General features: G+C 42.6%; 1 long non-coding RNA gene and 1 pseudogene across 1 annotated transcript in view; one reads left to right on the forward strand and one right to left on the reverse strand.

Moving 5' to 3' along the window:
* The window catches only part of LOC140699281 (uncharacterized), a 149,075-nt gene that overhangs the window by 111,492 nt on the left and 10,314 nt on the right, over window positions 1–27,269 (reverse strand). The gene's annotated exons all lie outside the window — the stretch shown is intronic.
* On the forward strand, window positions 391–749 carry LOC116279525 (mitochondrial import inner membrane translocase subunit TIM16 pseudogene; annotated as a pseudogene).

The following is a 27,269-nucleotide window of genomic DNA, read 5'->3' on the forward strand; positions in this document are numbered from 1 at the left end:
ACTCCAATGTTCACAGCAGCACTATTTATAATAGCTAAAACATGGAAAGAACCTAAATGCCCATCACAAATAACTGGATAAAGAAGATGTTGTGTGTGTGTGTGTATATATATATAGATATATAGAGATATATAGAGATTTATATAATGGAATATTACTCAGCCATAAAAAGGAATGAAATAATGCTATTTGCAGCAACACGGTTGGACCTAGAGATTATCATACTAAAGTAAGTCAGACAGAGAAAGACAAATATCATTATATCACTTACATGTAAAATCTAAAAGCCAAATGGGCAGCCTCCCTTGACCTCTGACCTGCCGGCAGCCCTCCAGCCAGAGCTGTGAGGCCAGGAAGCCAGAGCCTGGCCCCTGAGGCAGAGTGGCCTCCATGGTCAAGTACCTGGCCCAGATCATTGTGATGGGCATGCAAGTGGTAGGTAGGGCCTTCCCCTGGACCCTGCAGCAGGATTTTGCAGCTACCTGGGCAGCAGCTGACACGTGGGGTCACACAGGACACCAGCCTTCCACCGCCTCCAACCTATCCAAGAGGCACAGCAGATTCTCAGCATCTCCAAGCTGAGCCCTGAGGAGATTCAGAAGAACTAGGAACACCTGTTCAAGGTGAACGATAAATCTGTGGGTGGCTCCTTCTACCTGCAGTCAAAAGTGGTCTGAGTGAAGAGCACCTTGATCCAGGCCCAGGAGGACAGAGAGAAAGAGCAGACTCCCAAAACGTGACCACTTGGCTCCTCCCAGCCCACCCCACTTGCCACCGCTAATTTATAGCTCTATAATAAATGTCTTTTCCACAATAAATAAATAATTAAAAATTTTTTAAATGGTACAAATGAATTTATTTACAAAACAGAAACAGACTCAAAGACAGAGAAAACAAACTTATAATTACCAAAGGGGAAAGGTAGGGAGGGATATATTAGAAGTTTGGGATTAACATATATAAAATAGATGACCAACAAGGGCCTATTGCATAGCACAGGGAACTATATTCAATATCTTTTAATAACCTATAATGGAAAAGAATCTGAAAGAGAATAAATTAATATATATTTTATATATATATATGTATATATATATATATACACATACATACATATATAAACTGAATCACCTTGCAGCACACCTGAAACACTGTAAATCAACTATACTTCAAGAAAATTAAAAAATTAAATTATATAAACTTACTTATATAAATAATATAAACTTAATTCATATTAAAATAAAAGTACACAATACTCAAAAAAAGAAACTATATTCTCCTCAAAACATTTAAGATATATACACTAAAAGTTTAATTGATAATTACATCTCACACATTATTTTTTCTCTTTCTCAGGTAAACAGTTGAGCTTCCCTCTTCTCTTTTCCCAGATTCTCCCATTTTTAACATACTTCTTCTAATTAGTTTAATTAGGGTAAAGAAAAAAAGGACAAATAATAAAGATAGGAGTTTGTAAGTTTAGAAAATTAGTACAATTTCTAAATTCACAGGGGATAGTAGTTATAATAACTTGGTTATAGAGACATTCTCATACAACAGTGAATTCAGCTGATTTTCTATGCAGCACTATATCCCGTGCCTTGCTGGGAGGACATATGCCCTGAGAACAGGTTTATACGCCATACACATAGGGACTTAGACTATATCACTTTCAACAATACAGCTTCATGAAATCAGCCCTCACCAAGCTCCTTTCTCAACACAGCTTCATATTTCTGCTGCAATCAGCAAATGCTTTACCATTCGGATATAAAATTCTCCACTAAGAAATCCTAAATCATTTGCAAATTGCTTTCATAACTAGACCCTAAATTGGGTCTTCAATTTTTTTTCCTTTCCATAAAACTGAGTTTTCAAAAATGAGTATAGTTTATTTTCTTTCCTAATGACTACTTCCAAAATCTCTGCATGCAGGCTATTTTAGTTCAGCTGAAACAGGTGGCTGGAGCAGGAAAAATTGGGGCCTAGGTCTCCTGCTCCTTGAAACCAGTCTCCTCCCTGGAAGCAGCTGTCCTGCTAAGAGTAAACCAGGAATTCTCTCCACTAAGAATACAATTCATCAGTGACTACCTTTTGATAAATGCATGCAAAATCTAGAGTACACAATTAAAATTAGACAAAAATTGGACAACACAGTAAATCAATTTTTGTGAACTGTGTGTGATCCTAACTACAAATTATTCCAGAAACATATAAATGAATGAAGAAATCAGAGATGAGTTCATATAAATTTTCTGATACTCTTAGTTACACTTTCCACATCACAAATTATTACAAAACTTAGTGCCTAAAATAACTGTTTTACTTGGGGCAGTATTTTGTGGATCAGGGGTGTAGAAAGGGCTTGGCTGGGCAGTTCTCAATTGAGGTCTCTTAGGAGATGGCAGTGAGACGTGGGCTGGGGCCCGAGTCAACTGAAGGCTCTATCGGATGGCCATCTGAGATATCTTCCTTACCAGGCCAGCAGTTGAAGCTGACTGCTGCTGGGCACTGAGCCGGGGCTGACCAGAGTGCCAGCACACAGCCCCTCCCACAAGGCAGTATCAGGGCTAGACTTCCGGACAGCTACCTCCCGGGAGTGAGCATCCCAAGAGAAACTGGAGGAACTGCATGGCTCTTTTTAAAACAAGCTTCAAAAGTAACCCAGCATTGCTTCTGTTGCAATCTGTTGCTTCCAAGGTAGTTACTACAGATAGCCCAGATTCCATAGGAGAGGACATAGATCCCACCTCCCCATGGGAAAAATGTCAAAGAATTTGAGGACATGTCTAAAACTGCCGCATTTCAATCCATCTGTTATAATGAAATAATCCCTCTCTCTCCCTGTATGGTAACTGCCCACCCTGCAAAAGAAAACTTCTGCAATTACATTACCCTTGAAAAATCCTGGCTGAAATGTAAGGCATTTGAAAATACAAGATTGAATTATTTAGTGTAAGACAAATAGTTTCAGTTTTGGTTAGATTTGGGAGAGGCAGGGAGTGAGGGGAGTCCACAGATATTTTGGTTATTTTCACCTGGATGATCTAAATGGAATTTAAACTTTTTTAAATGGGTTTGACACTTTCACTGAGACTGAGCCATTTCTATGAATAACTCAACTAATGAATTTGGTTCTAAGACATGGCTTAATTAGCATTTGACACCACCCATTCAAACAAATTTTCCAAAAAAAGCTCCATTCTATTAACTATAAAAAATGAACTGCTGGGCTCCTGACAATATAAAGGTCAATTAAAAGCTTCTCTACCCCTTATGCAATGCACAAGGTACTTGGCTGTGATTGTTTTTCCAATGCTGTGAAGTTATCTTGCTTTGCATTATCTTTTCCCCAGGCAGACCAGAAGCTCTTAGTAAGAGGAGTTCACCATCTTTCCAATGGAACTTCTAATTTAAGGGTTTTCTAAAACTCACTTTCCACCCAGAAGGAATCGCATACTCCATCCGTCCTGTCCCACTTGCCTGTATATGGTTCACATCTAATAGGTTGTAAATGTCTTTGTTCACTTGTCTCTCTCTCCTATTAAACTATAAACTTTCTCAGTGACAGAAATGGAACTTTAGTCATCCTTCCATCCCCCACAGTTAGAACACAGAAGATGCTTAACAAACATTTGATGATTTTATTCTTTCTTTATCTTGTAAAGGAACTGTTTCTGAAGTCTTAAAAAATGTATAAGTACATACTGCTTAGTTAAAAGAATGTTGATTACCAGGAGTTTTCAAACCTTCCAGTACAGTTTTGGTAACCCAAATCAGTGGTTCTCAATCTAAAGACTGAGGCACATTGAAGATCTCTAAAAAGTCTAAGTCCTAACCCCAGAAATCCCAAAATAATTGGTCTGTAATGGGACTCAGGCATCCATAGCTTTTAAAACACCTTTTTATTTTAAAATAAATTTAAACTTACATAGAAGTTGCAAAAGTAGAACTGCCTCCCCTAATGTTAGCATCTTACAAAACTGTAGTATACTTATCAAAACTAAGAAATGAACGTTGGTACGAAACCCTTAACCAGACTACAAGGTGATTCAGATTTTACCGGTTTTGCAGGAATGTCCTTTTTTTTTTTTTGTTCTAGCATCACAATCCGGGATCCCACATTTCATTTAGCTGTCCTATCTCCTCAGTCTCCCCATTTTGTGATGGTTCCCATCCTTCCCTTGTCTTTCATGACCTTAACATTTTTTAAGAGTACTGGTCAGTTGATTTGTAGAATGTTCCTCAATTGGGAGCATTTTTAAAATGATTATTAGATTAAGATTTTTCATTTTTGCCAGAATATTACAGAAGTGGTCTGTCCTTCTCAGTGCCTAATATTAGTAGGTACGTTATGTTAAATATATCTCATTTCTGGTGATGTTGATGTTGTAAAATGATACAGCCACTTTAGAAAACAATTTGTCAGGTTCTTAACTTAAACTTCTACTTATCATATGATCCAACCATAGATATTTATACAAGAAAAATGAAAGCCTACACCTATACAAAAACTGGTACATGAATGTTCATAGTAGCTTTATTTGTAATAGCTCCTACTCAGATGTCCATCAACAAATGAGCTGATAAGCAAATTTTGGTTTTTCCACACAGTGGAATACTACTTAGCAATAAAAAAGGAACCACTGATACATTCAACCTCTCTCTGGTAAAAGAAGCCAGGCCAATATATACCAAAGTATATATTGAATGATTCCATTTCCACAGAATTATAGAAAATGCAGACTAATCTGCAGTAACAAAAGGCAGATTGGTGGTTGCCTGGGAATGTCAGAGAACGGCAGAAGGGAGAGTTTACAAAGGGGCACGAGGAAAACATATGGATGTTTTCTTTATCTTAATTGTGGTGATGGTTTCACCAGTATATACATACGTCAAAACTTATTATATATTAATCATATCTAATAAAGAGGTTTTTAAAAAGAAAGACATTACAGGAAAACAAAACTATAGTCTCATACCCCTCATGAACATAGTTGAAACAAGAACCATAAACCTGATCCCAGGTTCCCTCACCCAGAAATTTGAATTTAATTGGGAAGTGATATGACCAGGATAACAAGATTTTTTAAAAGTTCCTTATGTGATTTTATATGCAGCAAAATTTAAGAACAACCATTCTATTCCATGACCCTAGACTGCACCCCCAGCCCTGGAAAATCACTTAAACTAATGCCCAGGGAACCACACTGGAAAAATATGAGCGGGCAACATAAATCCATCATCACTCCCAGAAAACAGCAAGAAGTACCTAACATTGATGGTTAATCAGTAGTATCACCTTAGTAAAGTGAAGGATAACTTTATTAGAAAACAATCAAACAAACCCAGAGGTGGGATGCTGAGAGTTCAGTGCCAGTGCTAACAACTGAAAAACATGTAGCTGTAGCTGCAGCATGTAAGGAGTAAGGAACTCAGAAAAATGAAGCTTTCTGAAATGCCCTGATGAACAGGGAAAGGTGAACGGTCCAAGATAAGATTTAAAGAAAAACAGGGGAAAATGCAGAAGTTTTAGACAAGGGATCTGGAAGTAAAGGAAGTCAACAACTTGAATTATCGCTCTTAAAGTCACTCTCTGTCAGCAGGAGCTTATGTTTACTTTCATTCGGTGCCTTCTATATCTTTTCTATTGTATAGTACTTAATATGGTTTTAGTTTTTTATCTACTGTTTTATTATTCCTTTCTTCAAAAAGATATCTGAAATTCTTTTCCTTCTTATCAGCCATGCAAATAGTTGTGCAGTTTTATGTTTTGGTTTACTGGTTTATAAATTTTAAGGATTTAGGGCTTCTTTTTGAACTCTTTTTACCACAAGAATGTTTACATTCCTTTTCCCCAACTACTGCTTATTGAAGGATGTGGGGGAAAGAGTTCACTGTGCTCAATCCCCAGCTGTTTTCTTCCAGCTACTCTGATAAGGCCCAACAGAATTCCTTTAGGAACAAGAGACAGAAATTGTAGCTTTCAGTCATTTGTCCCTCCCTAATGCTGACTAACATTTGTCCCAAATTCCATTGGAACACTTCATAGATAATGATAAATCTGCATGATCCTAACTGAATACTTGGCAACCTCACTATTTTTTAAAGTTAAGAACCCAAGAGGGAGGCAAAAACAATTCCAGATCATGTTTGACTTTCAACCGAAGTACAAAAATTAAAGGTGTTAGAATCTCTAAGTTTTGTATGTATCTTTCTCGACTTATGAAGCAGTTACATTCTGATAAAATCATCTAAACTGAAAATATTGTTAAGTCAAAAATGCATTTAATACATCTAATTAACTGAACATCACAGCTTAGCCTAGCCTACCTTAAATGTGCTCAGAACACTTACAATAATTAGCCTCTAGTTGGGCAAAATCATCTAATACAAAGTCTATTTTATAATAAAGTGTTAGATATCTCATGTAATTTATTGAATGCTGAACTGAAAGTAAAAAACGGAATGGTTCTATGGGTACAGAGCGGTTGTAAGTGTATAGGTTGTTTACTGTTGTGATCATGCAGCTGACTGGGAGCCACGGCTCACTGCCCCATCCAGTGCCACAAGAGAGTATCTACTGCATATCACTAGTCCAGAAAAAAATCAAAATTCAAAGTATGGCTTCTACTGAATGCAAATCATATTCACACCACTGTAAAGTTTAACTACAGTAAGTCAGGGACCACCTGTATAAGGAAGAACTTTAACATCCTTTATTTATTCTAAATGGCAAAAGTGCAATTTTTAAAAAAATTCTTTATAGCTGGGATACTCTTTAACTGGAGATGGTGCAGGACTCTTTTTCTGAGGAAATGAAATAAAAGAGCTCAGATCTACATTATGTTACACAGAAATATACCAGGTAACATTACAAATTAAGACATGGATCAAAGATGGCTCCTGAATATTTATACCATTAGGTGGTGACAAAAAAAAAAAGGACTCTGGTTCTACGTGGCCACATTATTAAGAAGAGAAAGTAGAACTTCCAGGCTCTCACTGATGTGTGGGGTGCAGCCTTGATGAATGGAGATGAAATATATTAGAGTTTCTGGAGAGAATCTGGTGATTAGGAGAGAGAATGGAAGGTTTTACCACATGGAACGTGAACATAGCTTGCTAGACATGAGAGTCATGATAAGGAGAACATGAGAAAAAAATTCACAAGGTGTGGTGTGTCATTACTTACAAGCATGAGAACAACTCAAATACAGAGTATTGCAAAGGAGATTTGTGCAGCAGGCGCAGTCATGGCCAAGGTCCCATATAGACAGGATAACCCTATAATTTAATATCCAAACAGGACACTTTTGAGAGTAAGAGGGCACAATTAGTAAGTGCTCAGGAACAACAGGCATAAGTCAGGACTCTCCTGGGAGAATCAGGGTATATAATTCCTTGCAGAGAGCAGAGGGCAATGAGATTAGGAGGAAGAGGGCAATGGAAAGACCAGAATCCCTTGAGAAGATACTTAAATTTGATGTGACGTGTTACTGGAAATTACTACAAAAGAGGTCATGTAAAATGAAGAAAATGATCTTTTTTGTGTGTGAATGCTGATTTCAGGTGAAGATGGACTAAAGACAAGGAAACTGGCAAGGAGGTGGCTAAAGGCAGCAAGCTGGAAGCTCTGCGACCATAGAATGAAAAGATGCCAATGGTGGATTTGGAAATACCTGAGGGAAAAAATACAGGATGGACAGTAAGTTGATTGTTGGCCAGCCAAGCAAACCAATACAGTGACATGACCAGCAACGTGGGGATGGGGGAAAAGTTCAAAAAAGAAACCTGGAGAAATGTCAACACAGATAAAGATGCTTGAGAAGTACATGCAAAAAATACAAGCATGTAGATAGAATATAAGGCAGAGAATGAGAAGAGTCCAGGAAAGTGTGAACAAAAGGAGAAATAAAAGAAGTATGAGGGTGGTGGAGCAAGCACAGAAACTTTGAAATCAAGAGCATCCAAGATGAAAAGGTGGTCAGAACAATGTCAAGACTGAAAAGGAAAAAAGAGTAGATTTGGCTTGAGGGACATTATGGAGAGGTTTCATTGAACAGTTGCAGCCAGAGATTAATTTTTGGTTAATGTGATTTTAAAAAATGAGAGCTATTGCAGTTCTTTGAGAAATACCTGCAATCTCATCCATGTGATATAAGGAATCAATTGGAAATATAACTGAAAAATAGGGATTTTATAGAATTTTGGAGAAAATGCATGATGGCTGCTCTTCTGTTGCAGTTATTTATTGCTGTGTTCAAATGCAAATTACCTTATTTTATCTGTTTTGATACTCTCATTCTTGGTAATGTTGGGCCCTCCTTGGTGTACTGATTTATAATTTTGCACTCAATTTTGACTTCAGATTTCTATTAGTCAAGCTTCAGTTCAATCAAACCCCACCCAAGCTAAAATATTTTAAATCATTACTCTTCTATGACTAGATTCATTTTTCACTGTTGATATAATTTGAGGAAATATTGATTAGAGAGTAGTCACTCTTAAAGAGATTATAGAACTGGGAAAAAAATGGAAATATCCTTGGGCAATTTCTTCTAATGATCTAGAAACTTTTGAACTAGGTCTCTCAGTCACCTGTGAAATACAGGTGGGGGGAAAATTCCTCTTTTCTTAAAGTTCTTGATACTTGAAGCTGTATAGACTTGTTTTCTAATTAATTCTAAATTTTCTTGAAAATTAGGCATAGCACCTGAAATTTCTGTGTTCGTCATGTTATCTGATGGGACACCTATTATATGCAGAATTTACTGATTGTCTTTTTGTCCTTGAATATAAATTGAATTGTATTCTGATTCATTGCCTCCTAAATGAATTGATTGTGAAGTAAAGAATTCTAATAACCCTTCTTTTTGGCTTAATTCTCATCTTTTTCTATAAATTTGTTCTGATTCAGGGCCCTACTTGCCTCGAACTTTTGTATAAATCAGAAAAACAACTTTCCTACAAACTAAATGTCCACTGACAGATGACTAAAGAAAATGTAGCCTATTTATACAATAGAATACTACTCAGCCATAAAAAATAATAAAATAATGCCATTTGCAGCAGCATGGATGGACCTGGAGAATGTCATTCTAAGTGAAGTAAGTCAGAAAGAGAAAGAAAAATACCATATGATATCATTTACATGTGGAATCTAAAAATAAAAAAAGATAGAAATGAACTTATTTACAAAACAGGAACAGATCACAGACATAGAAAACAAACTTAAGGTTACCAGAGGGGAAAGGGGGTGGAAAGAGATAAATTGGGAGTTTGAGCTTACATATAAAATGAACAAGTTTATACTGTATAGCACAGGGAACTATATTCAATATTTTGAAGTAACATATAATGAAAAACAATATGAAAATGATTATATGTATGTGTATGTATGACCAAACATTATGCTGTACACCACAAGTTGATACAACATTGTAAATTGACTATATGTCAATTAAAAGTAAAAAAAAAACCCTCTTCCTGAACACTTCCCTTCAATCTGTTGGAACAATATCATAATAAATGTGAACATTTATAAAGTCTTTGAGTTGAATGGTATCCCTAAAATTCTGTAGTACATAGCTTGTACAACCATACACAGCAGCCCTGGGAAGCTGTCCCTGGTGCCTATCTCCCACTGCTCCAGGGCAGAGTCACCTAGATGAGGTAAGACATGGACCTGAGGCCCAGAAGAATGAGACAATTTTTCCATAAAACCTCATAACGTATGATGATAAAAACCAAAGGGAGAGACCTAACTTCCTGGCACTTTGAACCGAGATAACCTGAATCCCTCTCAGTAATCCTCCCAGAGCTGCCAACCTCCCGCTCAGCAATGATGCCCCGGCATGCCCCAGCAGGGACGACATCATTACCTCTGCTCAAGGCTGAGGCTTGGTTAGGGAAGCAGCCTTGTTCTGGTAAGGAATTTCATTTTCTGGCAGTGTTTCTAAGAATGGCCTATACTTATACACACACAGAGGCTGGTTATACCTACCTGCCTACCTAGACTTTAAGACTCTCAAAAGGGATAACCTGTAAGGACATTTGGTTAACTATAAAGTGCTGTGGCCAGTTGTTATAACCTTAAAACACAATGACTTTTAACAAAAGGCAAAAAAAGCAAAACTGACTTACAATTAGTAGGAGGAGAGGTTTGGGTGGGGCTCACCCTAGGGCTTGCTCTAAGAAGACTTAGTGCCAGTGCCACCCCCTCTCTGCTCCTGTTATTGCAACAGGAAGACATAATCTCCCCAAATAACCTGACTGCTGGCTACCCAAGTGAGATGCATCCCATCCAAACATGTACCCGGCTCCATGCAGCTACTCTGAAATAAGAATACTTTAAATTTATGCAACACCTTTCATCTAAGGATTTCAAAATATATTTCAGTCAGTAATTAAGTCTGATAGCATCCAGTCAGCCTCCTAAATTTTAAAGAAGTTGCAGAATTTTCAGGCTAAAGATCAGTGCCTGGATGGAAATAAAATATCAGTAAATTTCATTCCTCTTCTCAGGCACATTTGATCATCTCATTTTATCTTTTCTTTTTTTCCCTTTGTGAAGTCATTATATATGAACTGGATTGGGAACTAAGAACCTTGACACCATGGACAAGTATTACATACCGGAGCCCATGCTCTGGCTTTGCAGCCACCTGGACATGTGGCCAAGGTGAACCGTTTTACCTTCCTAGGTCTTAGTTTGTGCACACACAAAGGACTTGAGGCCACTGAGGTTAATGGTTAGAGCCTCCATAGGGAGGTAGATAGGAGCTGATTCTGACTGAAAGGAAGATTAAATAGCAAACAGCTGCACTAAAATTCAAATGCATGTTCTCTGCAGAAGCCTTTCGTCTTCTGTTCTGTATCTGGTCTTTGCCCCCAAACCTCTCAACCTGTCAATCTAATGGAAATGAACAGTTATGAGACAGTAATGGATTGGTTCAAACAAATGAAGACATAATCAGATCACTGTTTTGAATATCAAACCCTTCACACAGAGTTACCAGATAATCTATCAACCTGATTTGATGACTACTAACATCTCTGAGAGTCTGGTAGTACCGAGTTTTCCCTAAAGGCTTCTTCTGGCTTTGTTAGATGCTCCTAACACTTAGAATTGCTACACATTCAAGCAAACTGTCACGAGATAACTGAAAGCCTGCTGAATCTTCACAAATGTCCCTCAACCTTGGCTTCCCTTTGAAGTTAGGAGACAATAATGCTTAATTAGATTTATTTAAGCTTCTCCCTGGGTCTTATCCCATGTTGCTTTTGAAAGCCTCACATTGGATTTGTCCTGAAGAGGTAAAGAAATGAAGAAGGGAAAAAGGCTGAGGAAAGAATTGCTTTATATGTATCCCTTCCTTCCAGAGAACTGCTGCTGTTGCTATTAAAATATAGCTTTCACAGAATTACTTTCTATCCTAAGACTCCAAGCAGAAGCAGCCTGAAGGAAGTCTTCAAATATTCAGTTCCTTTCAACTATTAGGATGCCTCTTCTTTAGAAATCATAAGAGAGAATCAATGCTATTCTGAGGGCCCTCCTCCTATAAAATTAGAATTATAATCCCAGGAAATTTTAAAGCAGTACTTGGATTTTTGTTTTAACGTTTAGCGTTGGCTATACCAGAAGATCAGTTCATGGCTGGGAGCTGACACTCAACCCCTGTGGGCCCCTCCACTTCCTTATCTGAAAGTTGATGGTGTAGAACCAAATGACCTCTAAGATCTCCCTTTCCCCAAAAACCCAGGCACTTCAGAGGTCCGAGGGGGTGGTGGTTAAGAGTGCAGGCTCTGGGGTCAAACTGCTTAGTCTGGACTCTGGGTTCTGTCACTTCCTTGCTCTAATTTCTGTAATTTGTTCTTTATTCTCTCCCCAAACATGGCCCTTGTGTCCATCAAACTACTCAGATGCAAGTGTAGTGAATCCATCCCCAAATGGATCTTCTCCCCTCCGGTCACCAGATTCTCTCCAAAAATCTTACCAAACCCCCTCCTCATTTAGTTCAACATCCCGGGGCTGCACCACATACAAACGAACAAGCAGGGTCTGAAATACTGAAAGTCAAATACTCTGTCTGAGTTGCCCTCTGTCTGGGCCTCTGCTCTGGACCAGCAGTTGAGAAAAGGGCTGGGAGCTGGGGTGAGTGTTCGGCAGACAGAATGAGCCCAGGAAAAGTATCCATTTTCCTGTCCCCCAAGTGAACCAAGTCTACCCTGCCTTGTCTGGGGCATTGAGCCCTGGAGGTATTTGCCCTCTCCCGTGGGGGAACCCTATTCTGGGACGAGTCCTGGCAGGATGTAAGGAGGTGAAGATACTATTGGTCCATACTTCAGAGGCTGCTGTCTTGGGTGCACCGTGTCCTCCTCTAAAGCTGGCTCTCAAGAGTGGGCTCCTGGCAGGGGGAGGAAGTGAGGGGGTGAGGCTGGCTTTGACTCTCCTTGCTCCTGGCTGCCTCAGGCTGCATCCCTCTCTGCCTTGGGTTCCATCTCAGACAGCACTGCCCTGTTCTGCCTCCGCCCCACTTCCTCCAGTGCCTGAAATAGTGGCACACCATGTGGCCACCCTGGAAGCCTCTCTCAGATGCCCATGACACTGGCAAGGTCTAAAGGGCTGGCAGGGCCCCTAGCATCTCTCCTCTCTTCTCCAGATATCTCTTGGTTCAAGGGCCACCAGCCTGTCTCTGCCTGGAAGGGAGTGACTCTGTCAGCTGATGGAAGAGCTCTCTGTATTGAGCAAGCCTGATTTTCTGATACTGGGAGCTACCGCTGTGTGGTATCCAATGTGGCAGGCAGCCCAGAACTGCAGTATGGCCTATGGGTCAATGGTGACCTTCCCTATAACTAAAAGAAGCCTTGTCTGAAAAGTTGTCTTTCATTCATTTTTCCATTAGTCTATTCATCCATCTGTCATCCATCCTTTCTTTCTTCCACCCATCATCTATCATCCATTCATCCATCCTTCTTTCATTCATCTTTCCTTCCTTCCATCCATCATATATCCATCCATCCATTCTCCCATCCATTCTTCCATCTATGCATGGAAACACCTACCTGCCCATCCATTGATCCAACCATCCATCCAATCCCCTGCCTATCCATCCAGCCACCTGTCTAACCATCCAGTTGTCCATCTACCCAACTATTCATCTATTTAAACATTCATTCCTCCATCTATCCATCTTCTATCCAACCACATTTATTGAGCACAAGTGGACCCTGGAGACATTGCTTGTTCAGTTCCAGATCACCACAATGAAGCAAATAGCACAATTAAGCAAGTCACATGAATTTTTTGGTTTCCCAGTGCATACAAAAGTTATACTTACATTGTACTGTTGTCTAGTAAGTGTGCTGTAGCATTATGTCTAAAGAAACAATGTACATATGTTAATTTAAAATATTTTATTGCTAAAAAATGCTAACCATCATCTGAGCCTTTGGTGAGTTGTAGTAGTAAGAGCAGAGACCACTGATCACAGATCACCACAACAAATACAAAAATAAAGGAAAAGTTTGAAATATTGTGAGAATTACCACAATGTGACACGGAGATCAGAAGTAAGCAAATGCTGTTAGAAAAATGGCACCAACAATCTTGCTCAGCGCGGGGTTGCCACAAACCTTCAGTTTGTAAAAAAAACTCAACATCTGCAAAGTGCAGTAGAGTGCAGCCCAGTAAGACGAGGTGTGCCCGTATGTGTCCTGGGCAGACCCTGGAGCTGCAGCCCTGAACCAGACAGACCTGGGAGCTGTCAGTCTAGTCAAGGAAATAGTAACTGGACACTTACCCAAGTGCTGTTTCATGACTGCGGTGAGAAGACCTAGGAAAGGTGAGTGCCTGGAACTGGGGCACTGACCTGGCCTGGGGAGTCCCGGGAGGCATCTGTGAGAGCTGGATAGCTAAATGGAGACCATCTGCCAAGCCCTGAGGCTGTAGAGAATTTGAGAAACTGAAAGGAAGCCAGGCGCCTGGAGCTTACAGAACCTTGAGAGGAGGGGCCAGGTGTGCTTGTGTCCAGATGGAGCTGGAGAGATCGGGTCTGTATCCTAAGAGAAGAGGGTAGCTGGACATGAGGCTGGGCCCTGAGCATCATGGCTCAGGCCTCCCAGGTGCAACTGAATCTTCTGGCCATTTTCTGCCCAAGACTGGGCACCTGTTGGCTGATACCTCTGAGGTGGGAAGCAAAACCTGCCCGAGGATCCCTAACCCTTGTTACCCTGCACCATGCCCATGGTAATGATCTCATGCTGACCAGAGGCCCAAGATCAAGTGCTGCTTCTGTCATTTCCTAGCTGGGCAACCTTGGGCAGGTGAATTGCACTCTCTGAGCCTTAGTTTTCCATTTGTGGAAGCATTATGGAGTTAGAAGGATGAAATGAGAACTGTGGAGTGGTGTGCCCTATGCTCTTGGGTGTGGCTGTGTGCTCCTGTGGTGGTGCCCAGCCAGGGGCCCTCCCTGCTTCACCCCTGGGGGGCTCAGCCTGTGCCCTGTGTCACCCTGGCTTTGCAGTGGCTCTGTGCATCACGCTGCTGCCCAGCCTACCATATGCCATGCTGCTCCACACCCCGGTTCAGCTGACCTGCAATGCCACCAGAGTCCCCAGCCCCATGCTGATGTGGCTGAAGGATGGAAACCCTGTGTCCACTGCAGGAATCTCCAGCCTCCAGGTCAGTAGGGCTGGGTGGTCCTGGCTCACCTCCCTGGTGCCCAAGCAGGTGCTGGGAGCAGAGGTCAGGGTCTGGGAGCGCCGAGATGTGAGGGAAGCAGTGATGGCCCAGAAGGGTTGGCTGGCTGGAGCTGCTAAACAAAGCCTAGAGTCAGATGGTCTCCAGAAACACAACGCATGCCACAAACATGAGCCAAACGTAGAATTGTAAATTTCCTGGTAGTTGTGCTAAGATGCATAAAAAGAAACAGGCAAAACCAATTTTAATCACACATTTTAGTTAACACAATATACCCAAAAAGCATGATTTCATCACATGATCATTAAAGAAAATTATCAACTAGACATGACACATTCTTCTTTTGTACAAAGTCTTTGAAATCTGTTGTGCCTCTTACACTCGGAGACAAGCCTGGTTTCAAAAGGTTCCCAGCCACAGCCCTGCTCCTGGGAACTCATTCTGAGATCCAATGCAATTGACCATCAGTGGCAAAGGTCCTGAGGTCTGGGTACAGCTCCCAGCTCCCCTGCATTGTGGGGGACTCTGGGGGTCTGAGGCAGGCTGCCCAGCTGTGCTGTCCAGCAGGGCCAGCTTGTGAAGGTGCATGACCTCATGTGGGCTTCCTTGTGGGGCACAGGTCTTCCCTGGGGGCTGGTTCCTCATGCTGGCCAGTGCCCAGGCCTCAGACTCAGGCAGCTACTCCTGCATGGCCATGAGTGCAGTGGGCGAGGATCACCGGGACATCATCCTAAATGTCCACAGTGAGTGTCAGGCCCTGGAGGATGCCAGGTCCAGGCCGGCAGCTTAAGAACATGGATCTAGGGCATCCCCAGCCATATCCAAAGCGGGAAGGTGCAGCTGGATGTGGTATGTCTGGCCTGAGACTGTGGCTGCCTTCATGTGGGGGTCAGTTGGACCCCCAGAGGCCTGTCTTAGAGTGTGAACCCCCTCATCATGGACAGGTGGGCAGGTAGGCAGGTAGGCAGGTGCGTCACCCAGCTCTGCCAGAAGCTCTGTATCAGGGAGCAGGACATAGCAGGAGGAGCACCAGGCTGAGAGTCATGGGGCCGGATGATCTCACTGTCCTGGGTCAAATGGGGGTAACCATCTGTTTGGGGAAAGGCAGTATGGGGTGGTGGTTAGGAACACTGGCTCTCTAGTGCCGCAGACCTGAATTCAAATCCTGCCTTGCCACTTTCTAGCTCCGTGACCTTGGGCAGGTTGCTTTGTTTCTCTGAGCCTCCATTTCCTCATCCATAAAATGGGGATAAGATAGCACCCACCTCAGAGGGTGTCATGGGATTCACTAAGCTCATGAAACACCCAGTTAAAGTCGCTATTATTGAAAAATTTCCTTGTCAGGGATTTTGTGGGGATCTGTGGAGGAAAACGTGAGAATTCTGGCAAATGCAGAGCCTTGGGCAGGAGGGGTGAGGTAGTATCTGGATCTAGTTCTTTCCCTTTGCTGGAGTCAAGATAATAGATATTCTGTGCTGGGAACTCAGCTGCATCATTATGTTTAATCTCATGTGGCCCCACAAGCTAGGCCCCATTTGACAGAAGAGAAAACTGAGGCCCAGAGAGGTTGAGTAAGGTCTCCAGGGCCTCACAGTGTGACCAAGGATAGCCTGCAGGGCTTCAACCCAGGAGCACTGACTCCGGACCCTGCCTTCTTAACTCCGACACTGTACTGGTTGATTATGCCACAGGGAAGAAGGTGGTTCTGGCATGTGATTTTTAAAAACTTTAAAAAAATATATTAATTAAAAAAAATTTAAGATATTTTAAATTCACATACAGTTATAAGAAATGAAATAGAGAGATCCTAGGTCCCCTTTCATCAGTGGTAACATCAGATACAACTAAAGTACACAGTCATATTCGGGACACTGATGTTATAATCCACCATCCTATTCAGGTTTGGGGGCCTCCTCTGAAGGTCGTTGAGGGGATGACAAGAGGGCTGCAGCTCAGGGGGTGGCCCCCATCCTAGTGATGACGTCCCATCCCCTGGCATTGGCTCCTGGCTGCTGGAAGGGGTGGACCTGACCCAGGTCATGGCCATGTACTGCCAGCCCCACTCACGTGCCTGACACAGCCCCTCTCCTGCCCCCTCCTGCAGTGCCCCCAAGCATCCTTGGAGAATAGCTGAACGTGTCCGTCATGGCCACCAGTCAGTGGCCATGGAATTCCAGAGGCACACTGCCTTCTCCTGTGCTGAGCTAACGGAAGGACGGCCACCCTTGGAGCCTCGGCTGGGTGTCCGCCTGTCCACAGGCAAGGCCTTGTTGGAGGTGTGTGGCCTGTGAGGTCCTCACCTGCCCCAGAGAACAGCTCATCCATGTCACCTGGGGAAGAGGAGGTACCTCTCCAAGCTGTTGGGAAGAACCCTCCACTCTACCCTGTTCCTCCTTCTCCCACCCCTCTACACCATGTGATATGACCATTGCCAACTCTGAGCACCACTGTGTGGTTTCTTCTTCCCTTCATTCTTCAAAGCCACAGCCTAGCTCCATCTCCCCCAGGTCAGGATTTGACTCCTGATGACAGGGCTCCCTCTGCCTCCTCCTTGGAACAGGGCTTGGCTGTGGATGTGAAGTGGGGTGAGGCTGGCAGGGCCACCATTTGTGCCCAAGCTGTGTCAGGCCTCCAAGGCACTGGCTTCCAGAACCTTCCCAGTATAAGTGCCACAGCAGGTGCTGTCATTGCCCCCAGGTCCCAAGTGGGAGGATGGGACTTAGTGAGGTCAAGTGATATGTCCAGGGGTAACCCCATCTCTGTGCAGCCCCCACTGATGGCTTGTTCTGCTCTTAGCCAGGTGGACAGAGCAGAGGTGTGGGATGCAGGCTGCTACACCTGTAAGGCACTGAAATAGGCAGGCCACTCGGAGAAACACTACAACCTTAATGTCAGGGGTGAGGGTCTCCTGGGCTGGGCAGGGGTCCCTCCCCTGCCCCTGTCAGGCTGGCTCTCAAGCCCTGGGTGGGGGTGGAATGCTGTCTTGGATGGGTCCCGGAATACATCCCTCCTCCACCTCACCTTATCCTGTGGGGTCCTGTTCTCATTCCAGCCGAAAGCTTCCTGCCCCCTCATCTCCTCTCTGCTTTTACTCAGTCCCTCCAGTGTTCCCCTCATGGGAGCCCTGCACCCTGACTGTGACTGAGGGGCACCCTGCCAGGCTGTCCTGATAATGCCAGGGCATCCCCTTCCCCAAGATCTCCTGGAGGAAGAATGGTAGGATGGCTGCCCTGCTCTACCCTCGCTGCCCCACACAAGGAGGAAGCACCCCCTGACCTCTCTGGGTGCTGCCCCAGGCCCTAGCTGAGATAGAGGTGGGTGGGCTTACAGCCTTAGGGGGTGCAGGTGCTGGTAACAGAAATGAAGCTTCCTGAAGCCCCTCTTTGCTCAGTCCCTGAGTCTGCAGGCCCCCCCATGCCCTTCTCAGCCAGTGAGAGCTAAATTCATCCTCATGCCTCTTCTTCCAGGAAGCCCTCCCTGACCTCCACCTCAGTCTAGGGCAGGGCCTCCTTGATGCCACCCCTGTGTGTTAACTTGTCCATGTCCCCACTCCAGTCTTTCAATGTTTGCTCCTCCATGAGTCTATGAGCACCATAAGGCACTGTCTGGGAATTCAGCAATGGCCAAGACAGTGCCTGATGCAAAATGGGTGCTCAATAAATATTTGGAATTCTTTCATCTAACCAGTATTTTGAGAACCTGTCTATGCGCGGCCCAATTCTAGGTTATGGAAATACAGTAGATTGAGGCAGTCAGATAATTAACAAAAAGTTAGTACAGGCATAGCCTCACTTTTACTGTGCTTTGCTTTATTGAGCCTCACAGGTGTTATGTTTTTCCAAACAGAAGGTTTGTGGCAACCCTGCCTCCAGCCAGTCTGTTGGCACCATTTTTCCAGCAGCAATTGCCCACTTTGGGTTTCTGTCACATTTTGATAATTCTCACAATATTTATAACATTTTTGATATTATTATGTTTTATGGTAATCTGTGACTATTGAAAAAAGATTATGACTTGCTGAAGGCTCAGATGATGGTTAACATTTTTTTAGCAGTACAGCATTTTTTAATTTAGGTATGTACATTTTTTTAAATTTCATTCATTCAATGACTATTAAATTGAGGTGTTGCACATATGGTGAATAAATCTTCAGAATGTGGCTTGGTGAATTTGGGGTGTTTTGGTGGGGGTAGGTAATTAGGCTTATTTATTGATTTATTTTTTAGTGGAGGTACTGGGGATTGAACCCAGGGCCTTGTGTATGCTAAGCACATGCACGACCACTGAGCTATATACTGCCCCCCATTGTTTTTTAAACATAATTCTATTGAACACCTAATAGACTCCAGTATAGTGTAAACATAATTTTTATATGCACTGGGAAATCAAAAAATTCATGTGACTTGCTTTATTTCAATATTTGCTTTATTGTGGTGGCCTGGAATAGAACCTGCAGTATCTCTGAGGTATGCCTGTAAATAACTTAATACCTGACATGATAAGTGCTCTGGAGAAAAATAAAGCCAGGAAAGGGAAGAAGATGTGCTGGGGGCTGGGGAGGGAGTAGGATTTGCTATTTTAAGTTGAGTGGCCAGGGACATTTGAACAAGCAGACTTGAAGAATTTGAAGGATGAACATGGGCCTATTGTAGGGAAAAGCATTCCAGGCAGAAGTGATGGCAGGTGCAAAGGCCCTGGGGCAGGAACGAGGCATGCATGTTTGAAGAACAGCAGAGAGGACAGTGGGGCTGCAGCAGATTGACCAAGGGGCAGCAGCAGGACATGGTCACTTGAGTGATGTGGGCTGGATCAAAGGCTGTTGTGAGGATCTCAGCTTTTACCTTGAGTGAGATGCGGCTACTGTGGGGCTCTGGAAAAGGGAAGGACACAATCTGATTTGTACTCAAGCAGGTTCCTGCCAGCATGATGAGTATAGACCATTGGGAGCCAGAGTGGGAGCAGGGTGTCCAGGGAGGAGGCTCTTGCAGGGACTCCAGGCAAGAGATACTGATGCCTCTAGGTGGGTAGCCATGAGGTGTTGGGAAGGGTCCATAATCTGGATGAGTTTCAAAGGTGTTGCTGGCAGGATTTCCTGGATGTGGGCTGAGAAGAAGGAGTTGGGAATGACTGGAGGTTCTAGCTTGAGTGTCAGGAGAGTGCTGCTGTCATCACTGAGACAGAGAGGCTATGGGGGCAGGTTTTGGGGGCAGGTCCAGAGTTTGGGCCTTGTTAATTTTGAGATCTGCTAGGCACCCAGTGTGTTGTTGGCTGGGCAGACGTAGGTGTCTGGAGCTCAGAGGAGAGGTCTGGATGAAGAACAAATCTAGATGCAGAAAGATCTGGAGATAACCAGGAGAGAGAGTGTGGACACATGGTAGACTGTAAGAGGGAGGAATTATCATCCTGGGGCCACTGGGGCTCCTCCCCCTGCTGGGACATGTGTGGATGGATGGCCAGAGCCCAGAGGGCTGCTCCTGTGTAAACCGGTGCAGGATGACAGAAGTTAGTGTTTAATCCAATGCCTTGGGGTGTACAAAATCCTTCCCTGCATCGGAGTCTCCTTGCTGCCAGGTGTGCCAGCTGCTTGGTCTCCCTCCCTTGGTCAGTGTAGCTAGATGGATGGGTCATTTATTCAGTAGCCTTCACTGAACCCTATGATGTGCCAGGTCCTGGACAGCCTCTGATGATCCCGGGGAAATTGAGGCAGGTCTGCCCTCCAGGCCAGGCCAGGCCAGGGCAGGATTCAGATGGCCACCTGCAGGGAGATCTGTGACTGCCTCACCATGACCTTGGCTGTTAGGGAGGGTGGGTATGATATACTGAGGATGAAGGAAATAACCTGGAAATCTCTCAAAAGAAATCCCTTAAGGACTCAAAAATCTCCATGCTACCATATTGCCCAAATTACTTCTCATGCAAACTATCTATTCATTAAGGGTCCATGATGGGATTGAGGTGGGGACCTGAAGAAGTGAATGCTGTGCCCCACAAAGTCACTCAGAGACTCAGGCTGAAAGAGGTTTCACCATCTTTTAAACTCCATCATTTGAAAAAAATATGTGGTCTTCTCAATCCCATGGATCAGAGAAGAGAGAGGTGGGATCATGACACATGTTTTTTTCACTGCTTTATATGTCATTTCTGCTCACTCTTTTATTGGCTAGCACTGGTCACATGACCCTGCCTAGCTGCAAAGGGTTTCGGAAATTTAGGGGAGCCAATGGAATTTGTGTAAGCATTCATTTCTTTGCCACATTCCCTAAGGTGGCTGTTGTTCCTGGTTCAGGAAGCAATCTCAGAAAGACTAAGAACTCTCACTCAAAATCATAGAACACACACTGGAGAGAACCCATATGAATGCTGTGAATGTGGGAAATCGTTCTCATTTAAATCAGTCCTTACTGTACATCAGAAAACACATACAAGGGAGAAGCCCTATGAATGCTGTGAATGTGGGAAAGCCTTTCTCAGAAAATCAGACCTCATTAAACATCAGGGAACTCACACAAGGGAAAGGCCTTATGAATATAACGAATGTGGGAAATCCTTCTCTGAAAAGTCAACTGTCACTAAATATTTGAGAACTCATACAGCTGATAAGCCCTATAAATGTATAATGTGGAAAATGTTTCTGCTACATCTCAGGTTTCACAGAACATCATAGGAGACACACAGAAGAGAAACCTTTTGGATGCAATGAATGTGGGAAAAACTTTCATCAGAAGTCAGCCCTAATGGTTCATGAGAGAACTCACATAAGATAGAAATCCTATGAATGTAATGAATGTGGAAAATCATTCTGTGTGAAGTCCAAACTCATTGCACATCAGAGAACACATTTAAAGAGAAACTCTATAGACATAATAAATGAAGGAAATCACTCCGTGTGAAGTCCCGTGTTTATAGAACCCAAAATGGAGAGGAAAATCTATTTATATAATAATTTTGAGAACACCTTGGATCTAAAATCAGTTCTTACAATACAGAACAGAGAGCTTATATAGGGGAGAAAACCACATCTGGACATAGGAACATTTTCTACTGAAATTTGGACCATACTGTATATGAGACAACTGAGAGGAGAAAACCTATTGTTGAAGGGATACAGGGCACCTTTTGCCCAAAGCCATACCTTACTAAACATCAGAGAAATCACATAGGGTAGAAACATCTATAAGGATTTGCTGAGAAGACTACACACAGGCTAGAGGAAATGCACAAGCTATAGGAAATTATAGGAAAACATTTACTAAGACGCGATATTTTATTGGACTTGTGTGAAATATTTTAAGTAGCATCTCAGTGGATATCAGATAGTAGTTACTAGAAAAATACTTTTAAGTGAGTGGAAGCTTTAAGTTAAACCTAAGTTTATCATACATCAGAGATGTTCAATTGCAATGTCTGGCAATTTAGGAAATGTGGAGAATGTTTCCATTTTAGCACTTTGCTTTGTTATAATACAATCTGGACCATTGCCTGGTGTACTGTTCCATTCAACTTAAGGTATTAGATGTGACCTGGAGCTGGCGGTTGTAAACAATTCAAAGATTTGTTGCTCAGGCATATGCGAAATAAGGAAAGGTTTTTGCAGGGGACCCACCAACAAGAAGACATTCCAATCTCCAGGCAGAGAGAGAGTGATCCTGGTCTGGTGACCTATATAGGACAGGAGACTACCAGCAGGATTTTTAAAATAATTCTGGGGCAGACTAATTTTGAGTGGCTTGTCTGGAAGTGGTGGATCGAAGGGGCAAGGTACGTTGCCTTGAATGCAGCTTACTAGCTGTAGCGGAAGTGGGTGAGTATAGAACGTAGGTGGTTTCTGCCCTGCCAGTGTCTTACCAGTTTGGCCAGCTGTCATCCTGCTGTGAGTGACTTATTGCACCCAACGTTATTTCTCCACATACTTAACACTTCTCACATGAGATACAATGAATTTTTAAAAGCAAAACTTTCACGTACAAACATATACATTGTCAAGTACGGAGCTTTAAAAAGCACAAATAGATTCTACTACTCAATAGGCTATAGTAGCTTTCAGCAGAGCAGTGCTCTCACTAAGGACAACTAGAAAGGCAGTTCACAAAAAGTATATTTAAATGCAACCTGTTGTTGCAAAAGCAGAGAGGGCTGGTATGCTAAAATTCAGGAGGGGAGTGAAGGACAGAAAGTAAATGGGAAAATGTAGCTGTTTTACCTGGGAGCACTTGCCAGTTCTGGCTACAGGGAGGAGCCTGAATATTGAGCTTGGCTCAGGCAGAGGGTTATGACTCGGTGGCAGGGCAGGGGAGATGTAGGGTGCAGGGACCAGAAACCAGAGCCCAGCAGAACTCTGGCAGTCAAGGCTGGAGTGAAAATTTTTGAAACATGGGAGAGTTCAAACCCATGGCCAGTTTCTCAGGATTTTCAGAAGACTGACACAGGGCAGGAATCTGAAAACCTAAGCTGAAAAGCACAATTATTTTTCCTTCCATTACTGAGGGAAAAATGAATAGAATTCAGGAACTGCCAGCAGGATGGGCCCTTGGTGAGCACAGCATGTGCTCAGTGACAGTGCAGGGTCATACCAGAGGTAGACCATACCTTACCAAAACTGCAAACAATTCCTGACTCATATTTAAAATATCTCCCAGAAAGAAAACTCATAGGAACAGATGACTTCACTCCAGTTATTCCAAATATTTAAAGAAATAGTACCAAGCTTTTATAAGCTCTTCCAGAGAAAGAATGAGGGAGGTTTTCCTGTTCATTTTATGAGGCTAGTACAACATTGATACCTATAAGATATTTCAGGAAAGTAAATGTACATTCCACTATCTTATGAATTTAGATGCAAAATCCTGAAATGAAAAAAAAATTCCAGCCATATCAGTGGATAACATATCTTGACTAAATGATATTTATTAGAGGAATCAAAAGATGAATTTAATATTTAAAATCACTTGATTTGGCCTTCTATTCCCCTTCCTCTCAGATTCTGCCTTCTCCCTTGCAATCTGTACATTTCTCTCCTGCTTGCCTGTCCTAGAGTGGGAGTCAGAAGTGCCTTGACATAGGGGATGAGAAAGGTGTTGAGGTGATTTGCCTCCTTGCATCAAAAGTGCTGAGGGCAGATGGAAGACATGATCAGCAGGGCTGAGATGCTGGTAACACTGGGAAGATAAGTAAATGCACTGAGGGTGGTGAGAGCCAGGTTTCTCACTGTTGGAGACGGTATCTGTAAACACAGAAGAGGAAAGCTAGAAAACCACCTAAAGTGTTGGAATGTAATTCAGATTTTAAGCACACAAATCGAGTAGTGCTTGTGGGTGTGTTTTGGATCTGGGTGCTGAGAGGGCCTAAACACAGTGACACCCCAGTAGTGTTGAGCACACCAGGTGCCAGGGGGTTAATTTTAAATACTATCCTCCCACCAATAAAAGACCAGGTCTCTGAAGTGATGGCTTATTGAAAGTCAGAGATGGGGAGAAATACAAGATGATCCTGAATCATCTTAGCTATTAGACAATAAAATGTCAAAGAATTATGGAGACATGTTAAAAGAACAAAAGAACCATCTTTTACAGCTTCCACTGGCCAAGTTTGAGACAATTTGAACAAAACAAATGAACAGCATCATAATGCAAGAGACAAAATAGGAATCCATTAATTTGTACTGATACAAATATTTGAGTCCATAAACAAAGGAAAGCTTTATACAATGCCAGCTAATAAATGTAGGAGGAACAATGGCAATAGAAAAACACAATGTAACTGTCATACTGGTGGTTGATTCAGTACGTTGTTGACAATGCAGGCTAGAGTTTGTGGGTAGAGGTTTGATGGACAGGATGTTGGCATAATCTCCAAATATTTCCCCACAAAATACTAAACAACTACAAAGGTGAAAATTGTGATTTTATCATAAACCTGGCAGACACCAGCATAATCAGATGATCAAAATTCACTTCAGCAACAGAGCACGTCAGTGTGTTGTACCCCCTGATGAGATGCACTGAGAAGACCCAGCGTCACTCGTGCTGTGTTCCTGCTGAGGACGCGTGGCCAGTGTGCTCATGAGGAAACATTAGATGAAGCCACTTGAAAGGTTCTTTCACAGAATGGAAAGCCTGAGTTTAAAGTGGCAAGGACATAAAAGGAAAAGACTTCCAGATTGAAGGAGGCTGAAGATACTTGACAAGAAAACAAAAAGGAAAAATAGAACATTTGGCATAATTCAGAGTGTGTGGGTTGAATGATAGCATCTATTTCCTGACTTGGTTTAGTAGGTGAGTGTTTTTGTTTGGGGGAAATACACCAGTATTTAGGGGAAATAGAGTCTCATGTCTGCAGGTTGTTTTCAAATACTTTAGAGAAAGAGGAATGTGTGTGAGTGAGTGTAGAGGTAGGAGTGCAAGCAAGTGTGTGAGGGACCTGGAGGAAATGCAGTGCACAGTTGGGGAAATCTGAGTTTTTTGTACACTGCCTGTGACTTAAAGTCTGAAGTCATTTCAAAGTAAATGTGTGAACATTTAAGTTAATTGATGTAGCCTAACACATTAGTAGAAAAAGACAAGTGAAGCCACGTTAGAATCTCAATAGACACAGAAAACATTTGGAAACACTTTACACACCTTCATGATTGAAAAAAAAAAACTAAACTAGGAATGAAAGGAAATTTCATTAAAAACAAAACTAGCAAATAAAAACCATACTAAGCAGATAAATACTGAACTGTTTCTTCCTGATACTAATAATGAGAAAAGAAGGCTTGTTACCACCATTTGTATTCAACATTGGACTGAAAGCTCTATCTTGGTCAGGTCAGTTAAGGCCAAAAAGATCAAGAAAAAAGGTGTAAAAACTGTTAAGGTGGAAGTAAAACTCATTTCCTGGTGATACCATTGTATTCATCAAAAAGTTAAAAAAAAATCTGTGGAGTTACTAGAAATAAGTGAATTTAGCAAATGGACCATATAAAAATCATATTTTTGTGTATAACCAACAAATAGAAAAACTGATACCAGGACAATTGTATCCTTTTTGGATCGGGTAGCATGGGCCAGACTTACCCTCCTGCCTGACAAAATTGGGTAAAATGAAACAAAAATAATTATTTTCAAGTCACTGGATGTCGGGCAATAAAGCGCAGTGATCCTTTGAGGTGATGGGTAGGTTCACTATATTGTGATGGTTACACATTTATATCTGTTAAATTGTATCACGTTGTACAATTCAAATATGTGCATTTCAAATACTGTGTCACATTGCTGTTACATTTATAACAGGCCTAAAGCAGTTCTAGAAATCTAAACACTGCATCACAAAATTGAGAAAAGACAAAAAGGACTTTTGATGACTGATTTCTCCCAAGATTGGTTGAGTTAGTGCTGCCCTAATCACCATCCAACAGCTGGTTTTGTTTTTTGAAATCAGCAAGTCTGAATGTAAAATGTATATGCAGATTAAGTGACCACCAACAGCTATGTCAATCTGAAAATGACAAAGTCAGTCTACAGGACTTAGAGGGCTAAATAACAAGACTGTTACAGGAGCACCTCAGAGTCACTGTGGGCCTGGTTTTGGACCACTGCAATAAAGTAAATATCACAGTAAAGTGAGTCACAAGTTTTTTGGTTTTCCAGTCGTGTAACAGTTATATTTACACCATAGTCTATAAAGTGTGCCATAGTGTTACATCAGAAAAAAAAAAAGTGTACTTGCCTTAATAAAAAAAAATACTCTATTTCTAAAAAATGCTAACTATCATATATGAGCCTTCAGCAACTTGCAGTCTTTTTGTAATGGTAACATCAAGGATCACTGATCACGAATTATCATAACAAGTGAAACAGTAATGCAAAGTATGAAATATTGTGAGAATTAGCAGAGTGTGACACAGAGACATGAAGGGAGCATGCCGTTTTCTCCCAGACCCCATCCCCCAACCTGAACCCCTAGACCCACAGCCCTCCCACTCCCCATCAGTCTTGTCCTCAGGAAGTCCCACCCCTTTCTTTGAGGTGGTTTGGTGCAGTTTAACCATTTCTCTAATTCTGGGCCCTGTGACAACAGCTTCGTTCCTGACAGCCTACTTTATTTGCAAAATCCATGAGATTCACACTTAATAGGCAAAGTTTCCAGGAACAAAAAAGGTAACAGGAAAGATGGAGCTGAACTCCTTTCAGTGAGGACAACCCTGGGGGAGGGCAAGGCCTTGAGGCTGGGTGAGGAGGCCATAGAAGTGGGGGTGGGTCAGGGAGGCTCAAGGCTTCTCTCTGCCACTGCTTGGAGCTCATCTCATTGAGGTTTTCCAGCTAAAATCTACAGGCACAAGATCCCCCATCTGGACGGACAAGGGCAGCTCACCCAGGCCCGCCCGCATCCAGGAACCCCGCTCTGGGCACCAGGCCCTTATCAGTGGGGTGGGGGATTCCCAGCTACACAGGGCCTGCCTGGGTGTGGCTCGCCTGTGGGTCATGGCAATGATGGACACAGGTTAGGAGCTGCTGCCTGTTACAGTTTATTAAGATGCACCCAGAGCCTGCCCTGGCCCCATTGTAGAATGTAGATGGTGGGTTGA

The sequence above is a fragment of the Vicugna pacos genome, chromosome 11, assembly GCF_048564905.1.
Source record: "Vicugna pacos chromosome 11, VicPac4, whole genome shotgun sequence".
Lineage (NCBI taxonomy): Eukaryota > Metazoa > Chordata > Mammalia > Artiodactyla > Camelidae > Vicugna > Vicugna pacos.